Source organism: Somniosus microcephalus, chromosome 2 (assembly GCF_052327205.1).
Source record: "Somniosus microcephalus isolate GS21.2 chromosome 2, FLI_Smic_1.0, whole genome shotgun sequence".
Lineage (NCBI taxonomy): Eukaryota > Metazoa > Chordata > Chondrichthyes > Squaliformes > Somniosidae > Somniosus > Somniosus microcephalus.
Window position 1 is genome coordinate 40,400,227 of NC_140988.1, and position 25,048 is coordinate 40,425,274.

The 25,048-nt window shown below is 46.6% G+C and overlaps 1 protein-coding gene and 1 long non-coding RNA gene across 12 annotated transcripts in view; one reads left to right on the top strand and one right to left on the bottom strand.

Annotated features, from left to right (window-relative positions):
* Window positions 1-7,961, top strand: part of LOC147122659 (uncharacterized) — a 44,711-nt gene extending 36,750 nt beyond the window's left edge. For all 6 annotated transcript variants that reach the window (XR_015081271.1, XR_015081289.1, XR_015081277.1 and 3 more), the window contains 3 exons: window positions 5,309-5,379; window positions 7,505-7,599; window positions 7,736-7,961. This is a non-coding gene — a long non-coding RNA (uncharacterized LOC147122659). The remainder of the gene's footprint in view (window positions 1-5,308; window positions 5,380-7,504; window positions 7,600-7,735) is intronic.
* The window catches only part of elf2a (E74-like factor 2a (ets domain transcription factor)), a 179,674-nt gene that overhangs the window by 72,669 nt on the left and 81,957 nt on the right, over window positions 1-25,048 (bottom strand). The window lies entirely within an intron of this gene.

The following is a 25,048-nucleotide window of genomic DNA, read 5'->3' on the forward strand; positions in this document are numbered from 1 at the left end:
AGTGTGGGCCATCGGATGCTCTGCAGAGCTCGCAGCGTCCCTCCCCTTTAACAGAAGGGATGGGGTGGAGAAACGAGTCAGCACTACATGGAGCGGCCCAGGCATTTCCGGACTCGGAACGTGTGTCTGATGTCCGAAGTCCGGAAACGCCAGAGCCCAGGTTGCGATATTTCTGGACTTCGGACATCAGAAACACGTTCCGAAGTCCGGAAAAACAGGCTCGGCCTCAGTTCCGTGGTTGCCAGATTCAGGATGCTCCACCTGTAGTGCGCTTTTTATTAAAATTTGCAGAACATCGAAATCAAAATAATTTTACTTTGTTTATAATCGTTATTTTTCCTACATTCATATAATGAACAGGGCACCACAGCAGTAAACAAGATCAACACATCCAGTCTGTCCAACACACAAACAACTCCATTCAACTGAACACCAAGGGAGTTAGTGTGCGGGACAGATTTCATCTTTCAAATGGAAATATTTCAGTACTCAGGCAGGGTGAGAATTTTCAGAATTTCCTTCCCATCTGGTCAAATGATAACCCAAGACTTACAGTGGTTAGAATGTGGAACTCGGTACCACAGGGAGTAGTTGAGGCGACGAGCACAGATGCATTTAAGGGGAAGTTAGATAAACACATGCAGGAGAAAGGAATGGAAGGATATGCTGATGGGGTTCGATGAAGTAGACGGGGAGGAGGGCTCGTGTGGAGCATAAACACCGGCATGGACCTGTTGGGGTGAATGGCCCGTTTCTGTGCTGTAAGAAAAATGGGTAGTATTGATTTCCTGCCACTAGGTGTTACAACTGGAGTTCTGTAGAAAGTACTCGAGCGATATCTGCTGGCGACAAAAGGCAAGTTAAGGCAAAGCTTAACTTGCATTTATATAGCGCCTGGCCAGATCCATGAAATATCTCCAAGCTCTCAGAGTGAGTTACTGTAGACAAAATGTAGCAGCTATTCTGCACCATCGATGTCCCACAAATAGGAAATTAGATGGCTAACTGGTTCATTTTGGTTGGTATTTGTTGAGGCAGAAAAGTTGGCCTGGACATTGAGAGAACATTCGATTCTTCCTCAAATATTGGCACGTAAACATTTCGTGCAGGACCTCAGTTTAACATCTCATCCAAAAGGACAGATGATTGGACAAAGTTTGTAGCTTCCTCACCTGACTGTTGAGGGCAAGGCATAACAAACTGCTCAGTCGATCAGGAAGTAACTTTTCCCACCCACCTGCCCCCACCCGCCCGCCCACCCCCGCCCCTTCCTCTACATGATTGTCCTTCATCCCCGGAAGCAGAACTGTGTAAGAGATGGACTTCTTCAACAGTGCTCTGTATCAACAACAACAACTTGCATTTATATAGCGCCTTTGATGTAGTAAAACATCCCAAGATGCTTCACAGGGGCGTTATCAGCCAAAATTTGACACCGAGTTACATAAGGAGATATTAGGACAGGTGACCAAAAGCTTGGTTGAAGAGGTAGGTTTGAAGGAAAGCAGGAAGTGTGTTTAGCAGTACTAGCTAAGTCTCCCTCCTATGTTGTTCTCCTTCAATAAAACTAGCCAACTCCTGTCAGTGGCCTTGTCAAACCAACCTACTATGAGAGAGAAAAACCGAGTTCAGATGTCAATAGTGAGATTAGAACCCAATGACTGTCTTGATGGCCTGCTGCTGCAGCTGCCAGATTGCTGTTTAACTGAATTTGCTTTAATGCCTCTAGACATTTAGTAATTAGATTCTTCAATGAGGCTGCATTTGGACTACAACTATGGCATTGGTGCCAAGTGACCAGGAAGTCCACCTCTTACTGCACTCGAGTTAGGTCAGTCCCTTCACCCAAGGAGAATAACTTACTGAAGAGACTCATCAAATGCTAGTAAACAATCTTGTTTCCAGTTTTCTAATGGAGGGCATCGTTACAGAAGTCAACCTCCCAGAGAGTTCTGCTTTTGTGATTGAAATGCAGTCGGATTTGCAAGCCGCTTCTCACCAACAGAACAGTTGTAGTGTAAATGCAATCCCACTCAAAGTCATTTTAAACAAAGCCCATTTTAGGATTTGAAATGGTTCATGACTCCTTTCATGCATCTCAAGTTAATGATGCCCATTTTAAATCTGCATTGCTTCAATAAAGTAGGTAGTCTACACCATGATGTTCTAAAGTATAAATAGAAAAATAAAGCCCTCAATAACTGCAAGTTCAGGTACTATTCAGAAATGCTGCTGACAGTGAAAATCAGCTAATGTAGAATCCACACCAGTTTCCTATTAGGGATATTACAAGAGATCCAGTGCAGTTATTTAACCATAAACACAAAGTGCCCCGACACACAAACTGCCCTGTTTCACTGGAGAAATCATTGATCCTTATCCCTAATGACAGTATTATGTATCGTTCTGTACACAATACCATTATACCACAAACAGCAGTCAAAGCAGCGATAAAGGCAAATAAAATATCAGCAAACATGTGACAACACTTAAGCCAGAAATGATATCCAGCTGCCTACTCTTGGAACCACTGCAGTTCACCAAATGTGCTTATGATAAGAACTGATGCTACATTACAAACTGACTACTCTTCAAAAAAAGTACTTATTTGTCTGTAAAGTACTCTGGGATGTCCCAAGGTCGTGAAAGGCACTATATAAACACAAGTCTTTCTTTTATTGAGTGGGAGGGCCCATCGATTCTTCACTGGTTATCTGCTGCAGTCCTTAAGCCCAATTTGCCTCAGTGCCCTTTGGTTAGGGAGAGGATCACAGTCGACAGCTTGCATTTATACAACGCCTTTAATGTAGTAAAACGTCCCAAGGCGCTTCATAGGAGCGTGATCAAACAAAGTTTGACACCGAGCTACATAAGGAGATATTAGGATAGGTGGCCAAAAGCTTGGTCAAAGCGGTAGGTTTTAAGGAGTATTTTAAAGAAGGGGGGGGGGGGGGGGAAAAGAGAGGTTTAGGGAGAGAATTCCAGAGCTCAGGGCCTAGGCAGCTGAAGGCATGGTCACCAATGGCGGAGCGATTAATAATCGAGGATGTGCTAGTGACCAGAATTGGAGGAGCGCAGAGATCCATCAACTCTGACTGGATTGTGGTTAGTAGGAGATGGACGAGATCAGGTTTGGTTGTGAACCCCCACCCCTCTTTCTTGCCTCAACCTTACCCACTCACCATGATGGCATCAGAACTCAGTTTAAAACAGAACAAAAATGGAAGAAAAACTAAAAAGTTTATCGTAATTCTCTGTAATGGGTTAGTAGTTCCTGAATTTGGCACAAGTGACAACCCACTCAAAACTAAGAAATGCATAATGCCCAAGTCAGAAGGTTGAGAGTTCAAGTCCCACTCGAGACTTTAGCTCAAAAACCTTGGCGGACACTTCAGTGCAGTGCTGAGGGAGTGCTGCACGGTCGGAGGTGCCGTCTTTCGGATGGGACGTTAAACTGAAGCCCCGTCTGCTCTCAGGTGGACATAAAAAATCCCATGGCTCTATTTCGAAGATGAGCAGGGGAGTTATTCCCGGTGTCCTAGTCAATATTTATCCCTCAATCAACATCATTAAAACAGATTATCTGGTCATTATCACATTGCTGTTTGTGGGAGCTTGCTGTGCGCAATTTAGCTGTCGCGTTTGCTACATTACAACAGTGACTACACTTCAAAAAATACTTCATTGGTTGTAAAGCACTTTGGGATGGCCAGTGGTTGTGAAAGGCACTATATAAATGCAAGTCTTTCTTTTCCTTTTAAAAGACGGAGTTCGACTCAAAATATTTGAAGTCCTAAATATTTACGCAATAGTATACAAGGACATAAGACTATTTAGAAAAATATAATACATGATGGGGAAAGATTTCCTCTGTGTCAGCGCGACTAAAATCGTTTATAAACAATGTGTTTATGATTATTTGCACAGCACAGAGAAAATCTTTTCCCCAATGTGTGTGAATTCCTTGCAAATCACCTGCAAGTCATTTTTTAATAAGCCTGTAGTAATGAGATCACAAAAGGACTTCAATACCTTTCCACAGACGTCACTTGGACCTGCTTGGAGACTTCCAATTCTGCCCCGAAAATTAAAGGCATGGATTGTTTTGCATTAAAAGATCCAGGATCAGTAATTATTTTAAACAGACCACAGGGAGCCAATTAAAAGCAGCACCATATCCTAATCTCCTGGTTCAGATAAAGTTTACAAACCACTCGAGCTTCACAGTTCTGGCTTAAGATGAAATCCTCACTTAGGTTACAGCCATGTAACATGCTGCCAGTACCTCTTCTATACAGTTTTATATGATAATACTCATGTATGCCACATGGCCATACCTCAGAACAAAAATGATGCAAGAAAGTTTCCACCCGTTGTCTTTAATGGGAGCAAAAATGGGAGCAAACCAGTACAGCGCAGAACAAAAACTCTCACTCTATATAAAGCAGTCGGATCACAAAGTGGGTTAGTATCTCTCCTCTCCTGACCTTCCCCACCCCCTTCTCCCAGCTCACCCCGATAATCAATGCACACAATGATTGTGACAGAGCATTAGAAAATAGTTGACTTGAATCCCAACAGACTCACATTACTTGGACACAGATTACAAGTTTCCTTACTAATGACCAAGAGTCCCAAGATTAAAAACACTGCATCATTTGTAACTCAGTTTTGCGGCCAACACACCACCAGAGAGAAAATGCTTTCATCAGATGAGCATTTTGTTGGACAGTTTCCAGCCTCAAACACAGCAGCCCTGATATTCTGCAAGCTCACAATTATTTCAGTGTTGTTCATGAAAATTTGTTGTGGGAATGGTTGGTTGGGGGGTGGGTGAAAAATACGTCAATGAAAAGCAATCCTCATCGGAAATACTTGGTCCCGATATGGTGTCTCAGTTCAAATCATACCACATAATTTAGAAAGATTTTTAAAAGGTACTTTTTACACTTTAAATGATGCAAGCCTTATTAATAGGCATTGCACTGAATCTAAACATAAAACTCCCTGTCCATGTGTTATTCAACAAGACTGTAATTACCAGTATACTGCTATGTAACTGCTGTTTTTTGTAATTTCTCAAGATATTTTGCAAGTATCAATTAATGGCCCAGAAATTCAGGTCTCCATGGGTGAGTACACACGGGGTACTCACCCGTAAGCCCAATGGAAGTGCCGGTTTCGTGCATGCACTGCGCATGCGCGGGAAACCGGCACTTCCGTTCCCCTGAAAGGGGTTCAGAGGTGGAACACGTGCACAGGAGAGGCGGCGCGTGCGCATCGAACTTACGTTTTTTTTTTTTTGCAGGTTTTCCCGGGAGGGTAAGTCTCCAGAAGTTAGACATGTAAAAAGCAGTCGCAAGGCCTGCTTTTTACAAGGTAAGTGGTGAATTAATTAAAAAAAAATTAAAAATTCCCACAGGTTTATTATTTTTGAATACTTTAAAGGTAAGTTTATTTTTAGCCCCGTTAGAAAATGTAATTCATTTTTTCAAAAATTTAAATTATTGTTTAAAATAGTTTTCATGTAATTTATAGTTTATTTGAAAAATGTGATATTTTTAAAAATTTATTTGAGGTTTTAGTGATGTTTTGGGGCTTATAGTATTTATAGGTTTGACAGCCCTTCCTGTCAAACTTATGAAGCAATCCCTGCTACCATTGGCTCTCCATGGCCCACGTGATCCCAGGGGACGCATCGAACTAGCTGCGCCCCTGGGATATGCAGGCACTGCGCGCCGGCAGTTGGAGCAGGCCCAGGATCGCAATTCCACGCGGGCCCACAGCTCAACGGCCAGCGCACAAGGTAAGTGCAGGTCGGAGGCTTGCACCCGAAGCCTCCGACCCGAATTTCTAGGCCATTAAAATAAACAATTTGGTTACTTTGTCAGACATTCCGAACGTCCTCTCCTAATGATTAAGAACCCAAGATTAGATACTTCATCGTCCCTTACTCACTCTAAAAGCCATGCAAAGCAACTCCTTGTGATCTGTTGAAGTCTGTGAAACACAATTGAGAGATCCAGGTTAGATGTTGCTTCAGGTGTGACAAGATCAGCTGAAAATTGCTGAATTTTACAGCTCTTGTAACATGTTTTGTTCTTAACTTTTTTTTGGCATGAAGGTGGAGGGGGGGGGCAAGAGAGAGAAGCAAAGAAGTTAAACTTTAAGAATAAGCACAAGTTGTATAAAACTTTTGCCTTCCAGGTTATAACATGCTTTATATAATGTTTGCTGGTAAAAATTTTATAACTAAAAAAATTCATAACTACAGCCTAAAGTTTCACAAATAAAACCTTCTAATCTCTATTATAGTTAAGTAATCAAATCAATTTGTAAAATAACCAAGCCTCAAAACTGATCGAGAGAATTTCATTAATTTTCCTTCAAATTTCCACCCCTCCCTTGCCTTTACTTGGTCCATCTCCAGCTCTTCCTTTCCTGGATTTCTCAATCTCTATCTCTGGTGGTGGGCTTTCCACTGACATCTATTACAAACCCACTGACTCCCACAAATATCTTGATTATACTTTTCCCCATCTGCTTCCTGTAAGAACGCCATTTCCTTTTCAGTCTTTGCTCTAACGATACCATCTTCCCCACCAGAGCTTCCGAAATGTCCTTTTCCCCACCCCCCTTCAACTGAGAATTTCCCTCCACCATAGGAGACAGGACCCTCAACCGAATGTGTTCTATTTTCCATGCTTCTGCCCTTATCCCTTCCCCAGCCCTTTCTCAATCATGATAGGGTCCCCCTTATCCTCACCTTCCTTACCACCAGCCTCCACATTGACAGATCATCTTTGCCATCTCCAACATGTTCCCACCATCAAATCACATCTTTCCCTCCTCTCCACTCAACTTTCCGAAGGGACCATTTAATCTATGGCACCCTGGTTCACTCTTCCATCACCCCTACAACCTGTTCTCCTTCCCCAGCACCTTCCCACGCAAGCGCAGGAGATGCAACACTTGCCCAGTCACTTCCTCCCACACCACTATCCAGGGCCCCAAACACTCCTTCCAGGTAAGATGGCAATATATGTTTATTTCCTCCAACCTAGCATACTGTATTCATTGCTCACAGTGCAGTCTTCGCTACATTGGGGAGACCAAATGCAGATTAGGTGACTGCTTCGCTGAACACATCAACTCTCTCCAAGTACGCCCCCGAGCTCCCCGTCACTTGCCACCCCAATTCCTTGTCCTACTCCACTCTGACCCATCTGTCTTCGGCCTTCTCCACTTCTGCAATAAAGCTCAATGCAAGCTCAAGTAACAGCACCTCATCCCGCTGCCCTGAATATCGACTATAACACAGTCAAACCTCAACTATAGCTCCCATTTTCTCTCTAGCAGGTAGAACTGGCAACGTGGGATGGATGTGCCAGTGTTTCCAGGAATGGGGGCGGGGGGGGGAGGTGTGAAGTAGTAAGATGGGGACACAGAGCTGAAAGGATGGTCTGCACTCTTGGTGTTAACATGCTTTTTTTTCTTCTCTCAGCCCACTGAAGCCTGCTCCGCTTTTCTAGGTTTTTCACGCTTGCCTTTCACCAACCAATCTCCCATCCTTCTAGATATTCACACACTCTATATCTGGTATATATCTTTAATATTTTTCATTATGCCTCATGCTTCTGCCATTTAACCAGCCTCTGTTCTCCACTTTAGCATTCGCATGTGTCTGTGTGTTCTGTTCTTTTTAAAATGCTGTTCATCTGTAATTATCTTCCAGTTTGGACGAAGAGAGTCCACACACTCAAACCTGCTGAATGTTTCCAGCACTGTTGAAAAGGTTTGATCCCCTGCCCATGAAGTGCAAGTCTTAGTAAAGTACACTGGAGCATGAAGTCTCAAAACAGATGAAGAGGATCCAAGTAAAAATTCAAAAAATTCTCCCTTGCTGGGAGTCAGCAGTATTCTAAGTATGCTTAGTTATAAACAGTTTAGTCAAACAAGAATCTGTAGCTGTACTTTATTTTTTTTTAATTATGTATTTCTGATCTTGCTTTCACTTTAGTACATACTTTGCAATACTCACTGTGGTAAAGTAGGAAATGCAGCGGTCAATTTGCTACAAAGTAAGGTCCCACGAACAGCAATGTGATAATGACCAGATAATTTATTTTTTAGTGATGCTAGTTGAGGGATAAACATTGGTCAAGACATTTGGGAAGAGCTCCCGTGCTCTCCTTCGAATAGCGCCATGGGATCTTTTCTGTCCACCTGAGGGGGCAGACATAGAAACATAGAAGATAGGAGCAGGAGTAGGCCATTCGGCCCCTCGAGCCTGCTCCGCCATTCAATGAGATCATGGCTGACCATCCAAACTCAGTACCCGGTCCCTGCCTTCTCTCCATATCCCTTGATCCCTTTAGCCTTAAGAAATATATCTAACTCCTTCTTGATTATATTTAATGAATTGGCCTCAACTGCCTTCTGTGGTAGAGAATTCCACAGGTTCACCACTCTCTGGGTGAAGAAATTCCTCTTCATCTCTGTCCTAAATGGCTTACCCCTTATCTTTAGACTGTGACCCCTGGTTCTGGACTCCCCCGCCATCGGGAACATCCTTCCTGCATCTAGTCTGTCGAGTCCTGTTAGAATTTTATAAGTTTCAATGAGATCCCCTCTCATTTTTCTAAACTCCAGCGAGTAGAAGCCCAATCAACCCAATCTCTCCTCATACGTCATTCCTGCCATCCCAGGTATTAGTCTGGTGAATCTTCGCTGCACTCCCTCCATGGCAAGAACATCCTTCCTCAGATAAGGCGACCAAAACTGCACACAATACTCAAGGTGTGGTCTCACCAAGTCCCTGTACAACTGCAGCAAGACATCCTTGTTCCTGTGCTCGAATCCTCTCGCTACGTAGGCCAACATACCATTTGCCTTCTTAACCGCCTGCTGCACCTGCTTGCTTACCTTCAGCGACTGGTGCACAAGGACATCCAGGTCTCGTTGCACTTCCCCTTCTCCCAATCTATTGTCTTTCAGATAATAGTCTGCCACCAAAGTGGATAACCTCACATTTATCCACATTATACTGCATCTGCCATACATCTGCCCAATCACCCAACCTGTCCAAATCATACTGGAGTTTCTCGGCATCCTCCTCACAGCACACACGCCCACCCAGCTTTGTGTCATCTGCAAACTTGGAGATATTATATCTAGTTCCCTCGTCTAGATCATTAATATATATTGTGAATAGCTGGGGTCCTAGCACCGATCCCTGCGGTACCCCACTAGTCACTGCCTGCCACTCGGAAAATGACCCGTTTATTCCAACTCTTTGCTTCCTGTCTGCCAGCCAGTTCTCTATCCAAGTCAGTACCTTGCCGCCAATCCCATGTGATTTAACTTTACACGCTAATCTCTTATGCGGGACTTTATCGAAAGCCTTCTGAAAGTCCAAATACACCACATCCACTGGTTCTCCCTTATCTATTCTATCAGTTACCTTTTGTAAATCCATGTTGACTTTGTCCGATCCTGTCACTGTTTTCCAAGTGCTCTGCTATTACATCTTTTATAATGGACTCTAGCATTTTCCCCACTACCAATGTCAGGCTATAATTCCCCGTTTTCTCTCTACCACCTTTTTTGAATAGTGGGGTAACATTAGCTACCCTCCAATCCATGGGAACAGTTCCAGAATCTATAGCATTTTGGAAGATGACCAGCAATGCATCTACTATTTCTAGGGCCACTTCCTTAAGTACCCTAGGATGTAGATTATCAAGCCCTGGGGATTTATCGGCCTTCAATCCCGTCAATTTCCTTAACACCATTTCCCTACAAATACTGATTTCATTCAGTTCCTCCCTCTCATTAGACCCTATGTTCCCTGACATCTCTGGGAGGTTATTTGTGTCCTCCTTTGTGAAGACAGAACCAAAGTATGTATTGATGCGCTATCAATTACTGATAAAAGACTGAGAGTTAGAAGAGTAACCAAAGGCTTTTATTAACAACAGAATGGAGGTCTGCCTCGAGTGGTCGACCGGTCCAGGATACAAGGGCTGGGGAGCAGTCACCTTTATACTAGGACCTGTGGGAGGAGTCAGCCGAGGCATGTCCAGGCATGTACACAGTGGAATACAAACAGGACAAACAGGAATACAAACAGTGGTTTACCACATTCACCCCTTGTTTAAAATTGAGTCCGGCGGGGTGAAGTGTATTAAAAGTTAGTGTATTGGAGTCTCTCCGGAGGTCTTGTCTGCCGCTGTGATCTGCGTGGCGACGGCAGGGGTAGTGAAGTTTCCGGCGTCGAGTCCAGCGTAGGCTGTGGCACAGGCGTGTCGTCCTCGTAGATGTCGAGCGGGTCGCGGGGCCCAGGCCTGCCGTCTGCTGGGGCTGGATATCGGATCGTGGGGGGGGGGGGGGGGGGGGGTGGTAGTGGGTTACTGCGGCCCCCGAGGGTGCAAGGTCTCTTATGGAAACTGTGTCCTCCCGCCCGTCCGGGTATGCGATGTAAGCATACTGGGGGTTGGCGTGGAGGAGGTCGACCCTCTCGACCAGGGGGTCCGTTTTATGGGTCCTCACGTGTCTTCTCAGTAGGACCGGCCCTGGGGACGTCAGCCATGGCGGTAGCGATGTCCCCGATGTGGACTTCCTTGGGAAGACAAACATTTTCTCATGAGGGGTGGCGTTAGTGGCAGTGCAGAGCAGTGACCGAATAGAGTGGAGCGCATCGGGGAGCACATCCTGCCAGCGGGAGGTTGGAAGGCCCCTAGACTTTAAGGCTAGCAGGACGGCCTTCCAAACTGTCGCATTTTCTCTTTCCACCTGTCCGTTCCCCCGGGGGTTGTAACTGGTGGTCCTGCTTGTGGCAATACCCCTAGTTAGCAGGTACTGACGGAGTTCGTCGCTCATAAACGATGAGCCCCGATCGCTATGGATATAGCTGGGGAAACCGAACAGGGTGAAGAGGTTGTTCAGACATTTAATGACCGTGGCACTGGTCATGTCCGGGCAGGGGAAGGCGAACGGGAAACGGGAGTACTCATCAATAATATTGAGGAAGTACACATTGCGGTCGGAGGAGGGGAGAGGCCCTTTAAAATCGACGCTCAGGCGCGCGAAGGGGCGAGTGGCTTTTATCAGGTGGGCCCTGTCTGGTCTATAAAAGTGCGGTTTGCACTCAGCGCAGACTTGGCAGTTCCTGGTCATGGTCCTGACCTCCTCAATAGAGTAAGGCAGGTTGCGGGCCTTGATGAAGTGGAAGAACCTGGTGACCCCCGGGTGGCAGAGGTCATTGTGGAGGGCCCGCAGTCTATCGATCTGCGCGCTGGCGCAGGTGCCACGCGATAGCGCATCCGGGGGTTCATTTAGCTTCCCGGGCCGGTACAAGATCTCGTAGTTGTAGGTGGAAAGTTCGATTCTCCACCTCAAGATCTTGTCATTTTTGATTTTGCCCCTCTGCTTGTTGTTAAACATAAAAGCAACTGAACGCTGGTCAGTGAGCAGGGTAAATCGTTTTCCGGCCAGGTAGTGCCTCCAATGACGCACAGCCTCCACAATCGCCTGGGCCTCCTTCTCAACAGCGGAGTGTCTGGTCTCCGGGCCTTGGAGGGTTCGTGAAAAGAAGGCCACGGGTCTCCCCGCCTGATTGAGGGTAGCGGCCAGGGCAAAGTCAGACGCGTCGCTTTCCACCTGGAAGGGGATGGATTCGTCCACTGCGTGCATGGTGGCTTTGGCAATGTCCTCCTTGATACGGTGGAAGGCTAAGCGGGCCTCTGCCGTCAAGGGAAAAGAGGTGGACTTGATCAGCGGACGGGCCTTGTCCGCATAGTAGGGGACCCACTGGGCGTAATAGGAGAAAAACCCTAGGCACCTCTTCAGGGCCTTGAGGCAGTGGAAGTTCCATAAGGGGACGCATCCGGTCGGGGTCGGGGCCGATGACTCCGTGTTCCACAACACAGCCAAGGATGGCGAGGCGGTTTGTGCGGAATATGCACTTCTCCTTGTTATATGTCAGGTTTAGGAGTTGGGCGGTGCGGAGGAATTTTTCGAGGTTTGCGTCATGGTCCTGCAAGTCACGGCCGCAGATGGTCACATTGTCCAGATATGGGAAAGTGGCCTGCAACGCATTTTGATCTACCATCCGGTCCATCTCCCTTTGGAAGACGGAGACCCCGTTGGTAACGCCAAAGGGAACCCTAAGGAAGTGATAGAGGCGGCCGTTTGCCTCAAAGGCAGTGTACTGGCGGTCCTCAGGGCGGATGGGGAGCTGGTGGTAGGCTGATTTCAGGTCAATGGTCGAGAAGACGCGGTACTGCGCGATCTGGTTGACCATATCAGCTATATGGGGGAGTGGGTAGGCGTCCAGCAGGGTGTAGCGATTTATTGTCTGGCTGTAGTCGATGACCAGGCGCTGCTTCTCGCCGGTCTTAACGACCACAACCTGGGCTCGCCAGTCGCTGGTGCTGCCCTCAATAATCCCTTCTTTCAGGAGCCGCTCCACTTCGGTTTTAATGAAAACCCTGTCCCCGGCACTGTATCGCCTGCTCTTTGTGGCGATGGGCTTACAGTCGGGGGTGAGGTTAGCAAACAGTTGGGGGGGGGGGTGACTCTGAGTGTGGAGAAGTTGCACCTGGTGCGCGGCGGGCAGTTTGGAAGCTGCTGGCTGCGGACTGTGAGTGGGGGTAGGGGTCCACCGTACGCCATCGTAACACTTTTAAGGTGGCACTGAAAATCTAACCCCAGCAGGACGGCAGCGCAGAGGTCAGGCAGGACCAGAAGTTTAAAATGATCGTACACGGTCCCGTCTACTACGAGTGTCACCACGCAGTAGCCGCCGATGTCCGCCGACTGGGACTCGGAGGCCATAGAAATCCGCTGTTGCGCAGGCAGGACTGGGAGAGAGCAACGCCGCACCGTGTCGGGGTGGATGAAGCTCTCCGTGCTCCCAGAGTCAAAAAGGCAGATTGTATCGTGACCATTTACCTTAATGTCCATTGTGGAACTGGCCAGTTGGCGCAGTCTCGCTTGGTCCAGTGTAACGGATGCCAGCGTAGGGGTCGGTGTGTCGCTGCGGGTATCAGATGAGGCGGTGTCGGGGGCCTGCTGCGTCCCGGCTGTCGTCCAAGATGGCGGCGTCCATGATCCCCATGTGGCTGGAGGCGTCCAAAATGGCTGCTGTACCGGTGATTCGCACATGGCCGGGGAGGTCCAAGATGGCGGCCTGCATGGCCCACACGCGGCGCTGCTGGGGTTCGGGGTGGCTTTGGCCCTGCAGACGCTAGCGTAGTGTCCCTTCTTCCTGCAGCCCGAGCAGATTGCGTTTTTCGCCGGGCAGCGCGCTCTGGGGTGTTTTGCCTGGCCACAGAAGTAGCATTTCTGGCCTTGGGGCACTGCTGTCTGGCCTTGGGACACTGCTGCGGTAGTTGGGCCGTTGTTGGGGTGTGGCTGGGGTGGCACGGCGCTATGAGGCGGTCCTACCGTGTCCCAGGCTGTCATTCCCCGCGGCGTCCACGGTGCAGAGGAGTAGGCATCCATGCCCTGGTAGGCTGCATCCAACGATAGTGCGAGTTCAGAGGCCTTGTTGAGGTCGAGGTTACTCTGCTCCAACAGTCGCTGTCGGGTGTAATTGGATCTGTGGCCCGCTACAAAAGCGTCCCGGATAAGTTCCTCTGTGTACACGGCGGCCTTTACATCCTTACAACCACAGGCCCGGCCAAGCACAGACAGTGCCTGAAGGTATTCCACGGTCGATTCCCCAGGTTGTTGTTTACGACTCCCCAGGAGGTGCCTGGCGTACACTTCGTTCACTGGGCGCGTGTACTGGTCCTTGAGGAGCTTGATAGCGTCCGCGTACGAGGTCGCGTCTTGGATGACCGAGTACACTCGGTGGTTCACTTTGGAGGTCAGGACATCCAGTTTGTCCTCGTCCGATTTGATTGCTTCGGAGGCGGTCAGGAATTTTTCGAAACACTTAAGCCAGTGAGTAAACTTGGTGGATGAGTCCGCCTCCCGATGATCTAAGTCCAGGCATGCTGGTGTGAGGATCTTCTCCATTATAAAAATGTTGTTAATAAAATTGATGCGCTATCAATTACTCATAAAAGACTGAGAGTTAGAAGAGTAACCAAAGGCTTTTATTAACAACAGAATGGAGGTCTGCCTCGAGTGGTCGACCGGTCCAGGATACAAGGGCTGGGGAGCAGTCACCTTTATACTAGGACCTGTGGGAGGAGTCAGCCGAGGCATGTCCAGGCATGTACACAGTGGAATACAAACAGGACAAACAGGAATACAAACAGTGGTTTACCACATGTATTTAATTGGGCTGCCATTTCTTTGTTCCCCGTTATAAATTCCCCTGATTCTGACTGCAAGGGACCTACGCTTGACTTCACCAATCTTTTTCTCTTCACATATCTATAGAAGCTTTTACAGTCAGTTTTTATGTTCCCTGAAAGCTTACTCTCATACTCTATTTTCCCCCCTCTTAATTAATCCCTTTGTGAAAGATGGCACCTCCGACAGTACAACACTCCATCAGTACGACACTGGAGTGTCAGCCTAGATTTATGTTCAAGTCTCTGGAGTTGGACTTGAACCTACAACCTTCTGACTCAGAGGCAAGAGTGCTACCAAGTGAGCCACGGCTGACACAGTTAAAATACTGTCATGTAACCAGTAAAATGAGAAAGATGCCATTCAGGCTATCCGTGTGCCATAGTGAGTAAATCAATAAGCCACACAGATCAAGATAATCCCAGAATCAATCCATGTCCTGAGCTAGCTGATCCCAGTTCGGATGGCAAATTCAGTATCTCTGGGAAGCAAGGAGGTGGTCAGCCAAGGTACCTGCTCGTAACTACTGTCCAGGGATCACTGCTGGGAAAACGTGCATGTGGAGACTGAGGGAGCTCAGAATCTGGCTCAACCGTAATGCCCACCAGTGCTGAATAGCATACCGACACTCGCTATTTAGGCTCAGGCATGAAGAATGGCCGTTGAAGCAAGGTGACACCGTTCATGGAACCACATCCCAATGTGAGTCAGCAACTTTGAGAGGGGGGAGGGGGCTGCTGGGAGTGGGGGAAATATTACACTATTCTCACCATAACTGAAAAGAAATGGCACATCAGATTATTCCTGTCTTTTTGTGAATAGGATATCAACACGTTCTGAGGCTGATGTTCTGTAACTAGTCTTGGTTGACTTATGAGGAAAGGAAAGGTCGAGTAGGTTGAGCCTCTACTCATTGGAATTCAGAAGAATGAGAGGCGATCTTATCCAAACATGTAAGATTGTGAGGGGGCTTGATCGGGTGAATGCGGTGAGGATGTTTCCACTGATGGGTGAGACTAGAACTAGAGGGCATAATCTTAGAATAAGGGGCTGCCCTTTCAAAACTGAGATGAGGAGAAACCTCTTCACTCAGGGGGTAGTAAATCTATGGAATTTGCTACCTCAGAGCTGTGGAAGCTGCAACATTAAATAAATTTAAAACAGAGATGGATAGTTTCCTAGAAGTAAAGGGAATTAAGGGTTACGGGGAGCGGGCAGGAAATTGGACATGAGTCTAAGTTCGGAATGGTCATGGCCCTGTGGGTAGTGGAGCGGGCCCAGGGGCCGTGTAGCCTGGTTCTGTTCCCTCTATTGGTGATGTAGTGTCGTGCGTGCACAGGTTATGCTTCCATCACATGGAGATCAGGAAAAATTTACTCACCCTGTTGCAATCGTGCTGATCGACCGCAGTTCAACACAGAGACGAATGCCCTTTATTTCTCTGCATAGAACAATGCCACGTTTACTGTCGGATGTGTGGAAGCATTTTACCCCAGGCATTAAAGATGGAAAGACTGTACATGTGCAAACACTGTACAAAGCCATATGTAAAGAATGGCACAAAGGTGCAGCAGCATTTATCCAAATGCAACAACTTCACTCAAAGCTCACAGCAGTTAGCCCAGAGTTCCTCTGCTTCCATTCAAGAAGATGATGGTTCACATTCAGCATCAGGCTCCTTATCATCAGCAACTCCTCGTCCACTTGGAAGGTTCTTTGATACAATGGATAACCATAGCCAGAAGAATGCAGATGAGTGCCTTGCTCGAGCTGTATATGCGACAGGCTCACCCCTCATGCTCACAGCCAATGTGAACTGGAAGAGATTTTTCAATGTTATTCGCCCTGCATACTGTCCTCCCACCAGACATGCTTTGTCTACTTATTTGCTGGAGGCTGAGTATAACAGAGTCCAAGGAAAGCTCAAAGAGATGATAGAGATGGCAGACTGTGTTGCAGTTATCTCAGATGGGTGGTCAAATGCACGAGGGGTGGGCATCATAAACTACATCATCTCCACTCCTCTCCCAGTGTTCTTCAAGAGCACAGACACGAAGGACAACCGACACACAGGCACATACATTGCTGATGAGCTGAAAGCGGTCATCAACGATCTTGGATCACAAAAGGTCTTTGCAGTAGTCACTGACAATGCTGCGAATATGAAGGCTGCTTGGGCTCAAGTGGAGAAGGCCTACCCTCATATTACATCTATTGGGTGCGCAACTCATGGGCTCAACCTGCTCCTCAAGGACATTATGGGTTTGAGAACCATGGAAACACTGTACAAGAGAGCCAAGCAAGTTGTTAAGTATGTCAGGGGAAAACAGCTAGTTGCAGCAACCTACAATGCCAAGCAAATGACAAAGAACAAGAACACCACACTGACGCTGCCCAGCAACACTAGATGGGGTGGTGTTGTCATAATGTACAACAGCCTTCTGGAGGGTAAGGAGTCGATGCAAGAAATGGCAATATCCCAGTCTGGGGATATGGAAACCACCATCAAGAAAATACTGCTGGATGATGTGTTTTGGGAGCGAGTGGTTAGCAACCTTAAACTACTCTCACCAGTAGCATTTGCAATTGCTCAGATTGAAGGAGATGACGCTGTCTTGTCAGATGTTCTCAGGCTTTTTGCTGATTTAAAAGAACAAATCAGCATTGCCCTACCCACATCCCTGCTGCTCAAAGCAGAGGAGAAGGCAATTGTTCAATTCATACAGACGCGTCAAGAATTTTATGTCAAGCCGATTCATGCTGCAGCATACATGCTGGACCCAAAGCATGTTGGGAGACCAATGCTTTCTGGAGAACAGATCAACAGTGCTTACAGTATGATTTCTACCCTCTCACGCCACCTCAATCTGGACGTGGGCAAAGTTCTGGGAAGTCTGGCAAAGTTCTCTACCAAGCAAGGTCTTTGGAATGGGGATGGGATATGGGAACCATGCAAGCATATCAGTGCACATACCTGGTGGAAGGGACTTTGTGCATCTGAGGCCCTGTCACCCATTGCATCGGTGATACTCCAAATCCCACCTTCATCAGCGGCCTCTGAACGAAACTGGTCACTTTTTGGGAATACACATACAAAGGTGCGCAACAGGCTGACTAACAAGAGAGTGGAGAAACTGGTGGCTATCCGGGTGAACCTACAATTTATTGAGCCAGATACAGAAGTGTCCACCACACAGCTAGACACTGACACAGAGGAGGAAATGGACATGTCAGAGCCAGAGTCAGAGAATCAGGAGGAGCAATGATGAGTAGAAGACTCAATGGGACAAAATAAGGACAAATTACAGGCTAAATAAGCTGACGCTCTTTTTATTTTATTTTAGATGGGTCTTTTTTGTGGGGGTTCAATAAAGTTCAAAATTATAACCTAAAATAAAGTTTTGAAAGCCTGTTTTTATTTGTATGGAACAGTATGTCTATTTTGACGACAAAGATAATAAGGGTCAGAGACAAAAACCATCAGTGTGCAAAAAAACTCAAAATTCCCATAAATTCCCAAAAATTCCCATGGAAAGTTTCCTCTTTTAAAAATTCCCAGAATTTTGCAACCCTAGTTCTGTTACAGCGCTTTTTTCTGTTCACTTCATTTAATATTTTTTTCCTTCCCTTCGGGTCAAGCCTCCTCAGGCTACCTGCCATCCCCTGCTAAAAGGGCATGACCAGCTGATGATCTTCTAGGTCTATCATTAGATGGTCTCTTGAGCCAACAGCGAAGAAACATACTAGTGTGAACCATCAGCAGTCACTCTCCATTTTGTCCTTTCCCCTTTTCTTCCTTCCCCAAATCCCCAAGGAAGCAGCTATACTCTCCTTGGCAACTCTCAAACTATGTTCAAAAATTCACCCTGTAAGGAAATGCCCAAAAGAGGTGGAGGAGAAAAGAATAGGTGGCTAAGAGGTTATAGAAAATTATCCTTTATTCAAATAGAAGCTTCAGAAGTACAATCCCTCACTTAATTTGTACATAGAAGGAAAGTATTTGATTTAATCTTCAAATAACCTACATTAAAATCTATTTATGTGGAGCGTTTAAACTATTATTGAATCTTGCAATGTAGCAAGGTCTTGTAAACTCTCAAGTCTATAATGAGAAATTGAATAGAACCATTGCGGTTCTTAAATTTGATTCAGATAACGTCCTAGTCACCAGACTGCAACATCCCAAAGCCATTAAAAAAAACGCTTTCAATCAGACGGCTCTTAATTCTTCTGTACAGCTGTCCTCCCACTTGCAGCCTCCCCTTCTCACCTTATCATTATCGGACTACCCTTCTGCAGGAGTTTCCACTCTGCATTCCTTCCACAGCTCTACACAATCAGATCGTGTTGGAGCCACTCAATTCCTCTCCTCACTGCCTCATGTCCATTTGACTGAATCTTTGTGTTCCACTATCTCATCACTCTAGGATCATGATTTCTCTGGCCCTCTATCTCAAAGATAAATAATACAGCAGTATGATTAAACTCAATGCAGTTGGTTTAACTTGATGGGCAATGGCACAGAGTCAAAGTCCCAGCATCTAACAATTACATCCCATGACGCGAGGACATTTTTACTTAACATATTATTACAGCCAAGACTTATTTCCCCCCCCTCCCCCCACCAATCTTATATGTACCACCGTGAGGATGCACCAAGCAAACACCAGAGGGAGGGAGTAAACAAAAAGGACAGTAACTTGGCAAGACTCTCTCACATGCGTAGTGATTTGAGAGCCCGTCTCTCCATCATGGGGAGAGCCAGTTGGGGAAGACAGAGATGATAACTTTAAAAAGATATTGGCACCCTCACTAAAAGACCAGCTTCAGAATTAAAAATTCAGAGTTAAAGTTAAAGCCATCACCCCAGAGGGCATTCAAGCAAACTAGCTAGCAGAAGATTAGTAACTCAACACCTGGCTGCTCATTATGATACTGGGAAAATCATTTATCATCTATCAGTTTAGTTATTAATTTCAACGGTACTTATTATACAAAGAACATAACTTAAAAATCAGTCAGTTAACAGCAGATCCTTTCAGAATTGGGTGGATAACATTTCAACCTGTTTTTGTATCCAATACTTTAGCTATTAATGGGGCAAGTAAAATTTTACTGAGACGAAAGATAGCAGTATTATTTGAGTACCTGGGCAAAGGCTGCAATGCTTTTGCAAATTTCCATCACTGTGAACAAAAGCACGGTGAACGACAATTGTTTGAGGTATCAGACATTCTGGGTACTGGGCAAACACCATAGGGTGGTGAGCAAAACCTTTCATTTCTGGAACTTGGGCTGGAACCAGTCCCAGATTGATAGTATGAGAATCTCCTCCCTCTGCCATCAGCAAGAGTCCTGCGTGAAGTGAGTTTGTGCAACCTCAACCTATCTGCCAATGGGATGGCACATAACTTTCCATAATTTAGTCTGATTAGCAAACCTCATCGGTCGCTTGTGCAAAATAGAAATGGCACAGTTCTAACAGAAGAATTCTGAGATTGGATGTCTATATACATTGCTGGGACAGAGTAGAGCAACCTTTACTCTGCATGTAATCTAAGCTATAACTGACCTGGCACAACTCAATACAAATACTGCGTGAAAAAAAATAGGGCGATTGAGTGGGGGGGGGGGGGGGGGGGGGCGGGGAAACGCAAGACAAATCATCCTTGATCCTGACTAAGCACAAAAATTAGCCAGCAAAAAAAAATGCATTAGGTATGGTCAGTAAAAGTTCAGAATGCGAACAATGAACAGAATTTTAACTGAAGATTGGAAAGTAAACGTATTAATTTTTTACTTTTGTAGTAAGGATGGGCCAAGAGCACAAGCAATTCAATTCTCATAAAAAAACTGGTCCAGACGGAGACCGGCAGACGTTTGGTGCCTCTCCATCCAATGTACTGATAATAGATTTACTCTGACCTCTGGATTGGGAAGTTTCTCTGACACATCACAACCTCCTCCTGAAACCTTTGGATAATTCAAATAATTACAGCAGCTCCAAAACATTGGCACTTTCTCAATATTCAGATGGTGAGCCAATTCGTGTGTGTATAATTTTATTCTCAACACAAGCAGCACATCATGAAGAATATCTCACGACATTACAATCGATCTCAGAAAATCAAGATTCAGGCCGAGCAGTTTGATCATTACAGAGGCCCGTGAGTTGGCTGTTCTGGGTTATGGAGACTGTTTGAACTAATACTGCTCTTGGAGTTATAAGAACATAAGAAATAGGAGCAGGAATAGGCCACTTGGCCCCTCGAGCCTGCTCCGCCATTCAATAAGATCATGGCTGATCTTGGGCTCAAATGTATTTAATGGCCCAGCCTCCATGGCTCTCTGGGGCAGAGAATTCCACAGATTTACGACCCCAGAGAAGAAATTTCTCCTCATCTCAGTTCTAAAAGGGCGACCCTTTATTCTAAAACTATGCCCCCCGAGTTCTAGATTTCCCCACGAGGGGAAACATCCTCTCTGCATCTACCTTGTCGAGCCCCCTCAGTATCTTATATGTTTCAACAAGATCATCTCTCATCCTTCTAAATTCCAATGAGTATAGGCCCAATTGTTGATTGAGTCTTTCATGGTGCATTCTTCGTGCTTTATTAATCACTGCAGAAACCAAATCATTGGCCCCGATTTTCGGGCAGCTGTCGGGCGGCTTTTCATGCGGCCGTGGTCCGAAAATCGCGGAAAAAGCGGGTCGGGACCCCCCCCCGCCTGATTCCCCGCCCCGTCCGACTTTCGGACTGCCGTTTTCACGCGCCCCGCTTCAGTCCCGCCCGCCGCTGGCGGGACTGGTCGTCGGAGCACTAACAAGCAATTATCTGCTTGTTGAAGTGGATTTTCCCGTGCCGTTGCGACTTTGGGGCTTTCCCCACCTGAAACCCGCCTGCGGGGAACCCCGCCGATGAGAGCTGGCGTGAAAACAGCTGGCTTGCTTGCTTGCAGCAGCAGGTCGCTGAGGGCTGAAGATATTTAAAGAGGCAGCATTTGCAGGCTGCAGGACCTTGTTGATCAAGGCTTGGGGGAACTATTTGAAGCCTTAGGAGCAGCTGCAGAAAGCTGGAGCCTCACACACTTCTTCAGTGAGCTCCTGGGAAGCCCCTCTCACCACCCTCACTCAGGACCTCCTCAACCGAGGCATCTGCTAGAAGCATGGGAGGCCTTTGGCACCTTCCCTTCCTGGCATTAGAGGATCTCCAACAGCAGAGGTGGCAGCAGCAGAACCAGGAACAGCAGGATGATTACCAGGAGCACCAGGCTGCTGCTCACTCACCTGAAGCTGCACAAGCCAGAAGGGGCCAGCGCTTGGAAGTGGCTTGAGAGCACCTTGCTGCGCTTTAGGGGGCCAGAGGGACCCGTTTCTGCACTGGCAGTCCTACTCAGAAGGACTTCCATGAAGATCTGGTTTCTCTGTTCAACAGATGGCCAACGCTCAAGAGATGTCATTCTCTTATGTGCACTCACCATGCTTTCCGTATGCTGGCGAGTTATCTCCTCCATGGAGGTTGCCAACCTTTCCATGGTGCTGCGTTCATGCACCAATGACTCCACAAAGGCTCTGCTCATGGTCGCTATGGATTCCTCCATTCGCTCCACACTCGCAGCGACCCTGGAGACAAAACCTGCCAGAGACTCCTGCATCTGTGCATGGAGATCCATCACCTCTTCTCTTGCGGATGGACCCAGAGGCAGAGGGTCGAGATGCAGCGCAGCTGAGCTGAGCTGGCAGAGCCCTGCGCCCTCCGACGAGGACTCTCCACTGCTGTCCCTGTCTCCAGAATCTGCTGAGGCTCACTTGTCAGCTGTGAAACACCAGGTGACAACACTACTCTATGTCCCATAGGTCCCCCCGAGGTGTGAGTGTCTGCGCTGGTGCTGGGTGCGCTTACTTCTGCTGACGCTGCACCCTCAGAGGTTGGAGCTTCCTCTGAGGAGTCTGGCTGCACAGCCTCTTCCTCCTCTACAGTGAGGACGGGGGCTCTGGATGGTACTGTGGGGGAGTAAAGGAAGGTTCCTCTGGTGACTCCCAGCAAGTTGGCATCTGCTGACACCTGCATCCATGCAGCATTGGTCTCAGTGGGAGGCCTCTTCCTCCCTGACCTAGGGAAGAGGACCTCCCTGTGGGCCCTAACCCCATCCAATAATGGCTGCAGTGAAGCCTCGTCGAATTTGAAGGCAGCTCGGGGTCTGGCACAGGCCACAGCTGCTGCAGGCTCCTTATGCCATCCTGTATGGTTCATTTGGAAGCCTTCAGAGGATGCAGTGCTTGCCATGGACCTTGAAAGCACCACGAATGATGACATCATACTGTGGGGATTCCTGACTCGATTTAGACAATTAGCAAGGCTTCCCACATGCTGGGAATTAATTGGCCAATTGAGGGAAAATTGCGTGGGGCTGGCTGACACTTTTTTATGTGTGTCAGAAACCCCACATTCGGGGAAATCCGACCATTTCCCACACAAGCCGAAAATCGGGGCCATTGAGTCCAAAAATCAACGACACTATCATTTTCACAACTGTTAATCATGCGCGACTGCGCACATGTCAAGAGGTACAATGTGATTTTTATTTAAGGAAACAAAACGTTCGGCTCGCTGTGTAAATTGAACTTGTGGTCTGGTACGGAGCCATAAAGTAGAAAGCTTCCCAAGGTCGATTCTTTCGATGCGCTTGCCTTAAAAGTCCCAGGCTGCAGTTACCACTTCTGATCATTATCCCATGACCCAAGTTAGAAAAGGCATAATGTGGTCATTAGGTGGGGACAGGAGCGGACTCCATGACACTCCCACAGATAAATGCTTAGCAACCACTCAAGGTACCAGAGGGCAGCTGTCGCCAGTGCACAGTCAAGTAGGTGTCGCCACCTTAGAGAGGGAGGAAGTGAGAAAAGGGGAGAAAATAGACGCAGGAGGGGAAAAGAGGAGAATAGGGTCAAATTCATCCCACATGTGTATCCTATAACTGTGCTTCAAAGTTCTCTTGCACGACCCAAAGTACTCCATCGATCTTTATTCCCAGCATAAATGTAATTACACTCAGGAGAAAAAAAGAGGGGAAGCAATTTTAAATTCAGAGTGTGCTAAAACTGGGATTAAACCATGCTCTTTCTTTCACTGTAGGTTATTGGCTGGATAGCTTGAGGCTTTCAGAAACCCAACACAATAAGCACATTTAGGAGTAAAAGCACAGCAGAGCATTTTGATTAAAAACAAATTCGGTTGAGGCCTCTTGCATCCTTTGAAATTCATTGTTTCTGGACAACTAAGTGTACACACAGGGAATGGAGTCATTCGCAAAACAACTGGGATAGCTTTGTTCCTGTAACGTTTCAAAAATGATTTCTACTTAAGCCCTTCTCTTCCCACATGCTCTACACATTTCTCCTCAATTTTGATCGCTTTGTTATATTCTTTTTAAATCCCAAGATGTTTTCCTAACTTGAATGTGGACTGCACCAAACACTCAGCACTAACTCAAGTCAGAAGTACAATTTACAGCGAGTTAAGTGCTTAAGCCAAACGAGTGAATTACAGTCGAGGTTTTCAACCATAATCATTGGTTGCAGCTTCAAGCAGATTGTTATGGGGTTTGAAGCAATTACACAATTTTGAGATAGTTGCAATGGAACATTTGATTTGCATTGTGCCATTGCTGACTCTGGGTCAAGGTCAAGCCCAGAGTGTACAGCACTTTCCTTTTTTCAAGCAAAATTCTCATTTTAAACTGCATGAAGCAGAAGCTATTCAGTGCTGCTGAGTAAGAATTTCTGACATCCTCTTCAAGCAGTGTGCGCAACGGGAGGAATGACCCGCCTCAGCACAGGATGTTTTAATGGGCAACTTTCTCTGCAAGTTGTAAAACAACAAAGAGTCATGATTACAGTATTTTTTTTTAAAAAGTTACGGTCCTAATATAATCCAGAGTTTACACAGGACTGGATGGTACATAGAAAAATAGGAGCAGGAGTAGGCCATTCCGCCCTTCGAGCCTGCTCCGCCATTCAATATGATCATGGCTGATCCTCTATCTCAATACCATATTCCCGCGCTCTCTCCCCATACCCCTTGATGCCTTTTGCGTCTAGAAATCTATATCTCCTTCTTGAGGATTAACACACTTGCCTTTCACCTCCCGAGACCGAGGTTTGAATCCAACCCAGGGGGACAGGATGAAGATCTCTCGTGTCTGTTGCGCAAAATACGTTTGGGCAGTTGCAACACAGTTCTTAGTGGGCAATGGCACGCAGCATAAAACTACCCCCAATTTGGCAATCTCACTAAAAGAGGTTGCATGAAGGCTGATGTGGGAAATTTAAATGGTCATGCCATTTGTGCAGCAGAGGGTACACGGGGGAGATTCACTCTGCAAGTAATCATGTGTGTGATGCTTACGTCAGTTGCCTGAATTGGGAAAACATGCAATTTCCCAGCAGTGGCAACCCTCAAATTGATGAGCACAAACATTACCTTTATATACATTTTTTAAAAAGATGAATGAAATATGTCCAAAGTTAATCCAATTCAGAAATACTGAAATCTAACTTGCTATAATTAACTTTTTGCAAATTGAGGGAGATAAATTTCTTATTGCACACTTTGTTAACCCCCCCCCCCATGTCTGTTATCTTCAATGTGTGGGAATTTGTGATCTGAAAGACACACCTGCAGCGGTCATGACAGTGCAGTGTGGACGTACTTTAGCAAACAGAAGAACTAGCCCAACC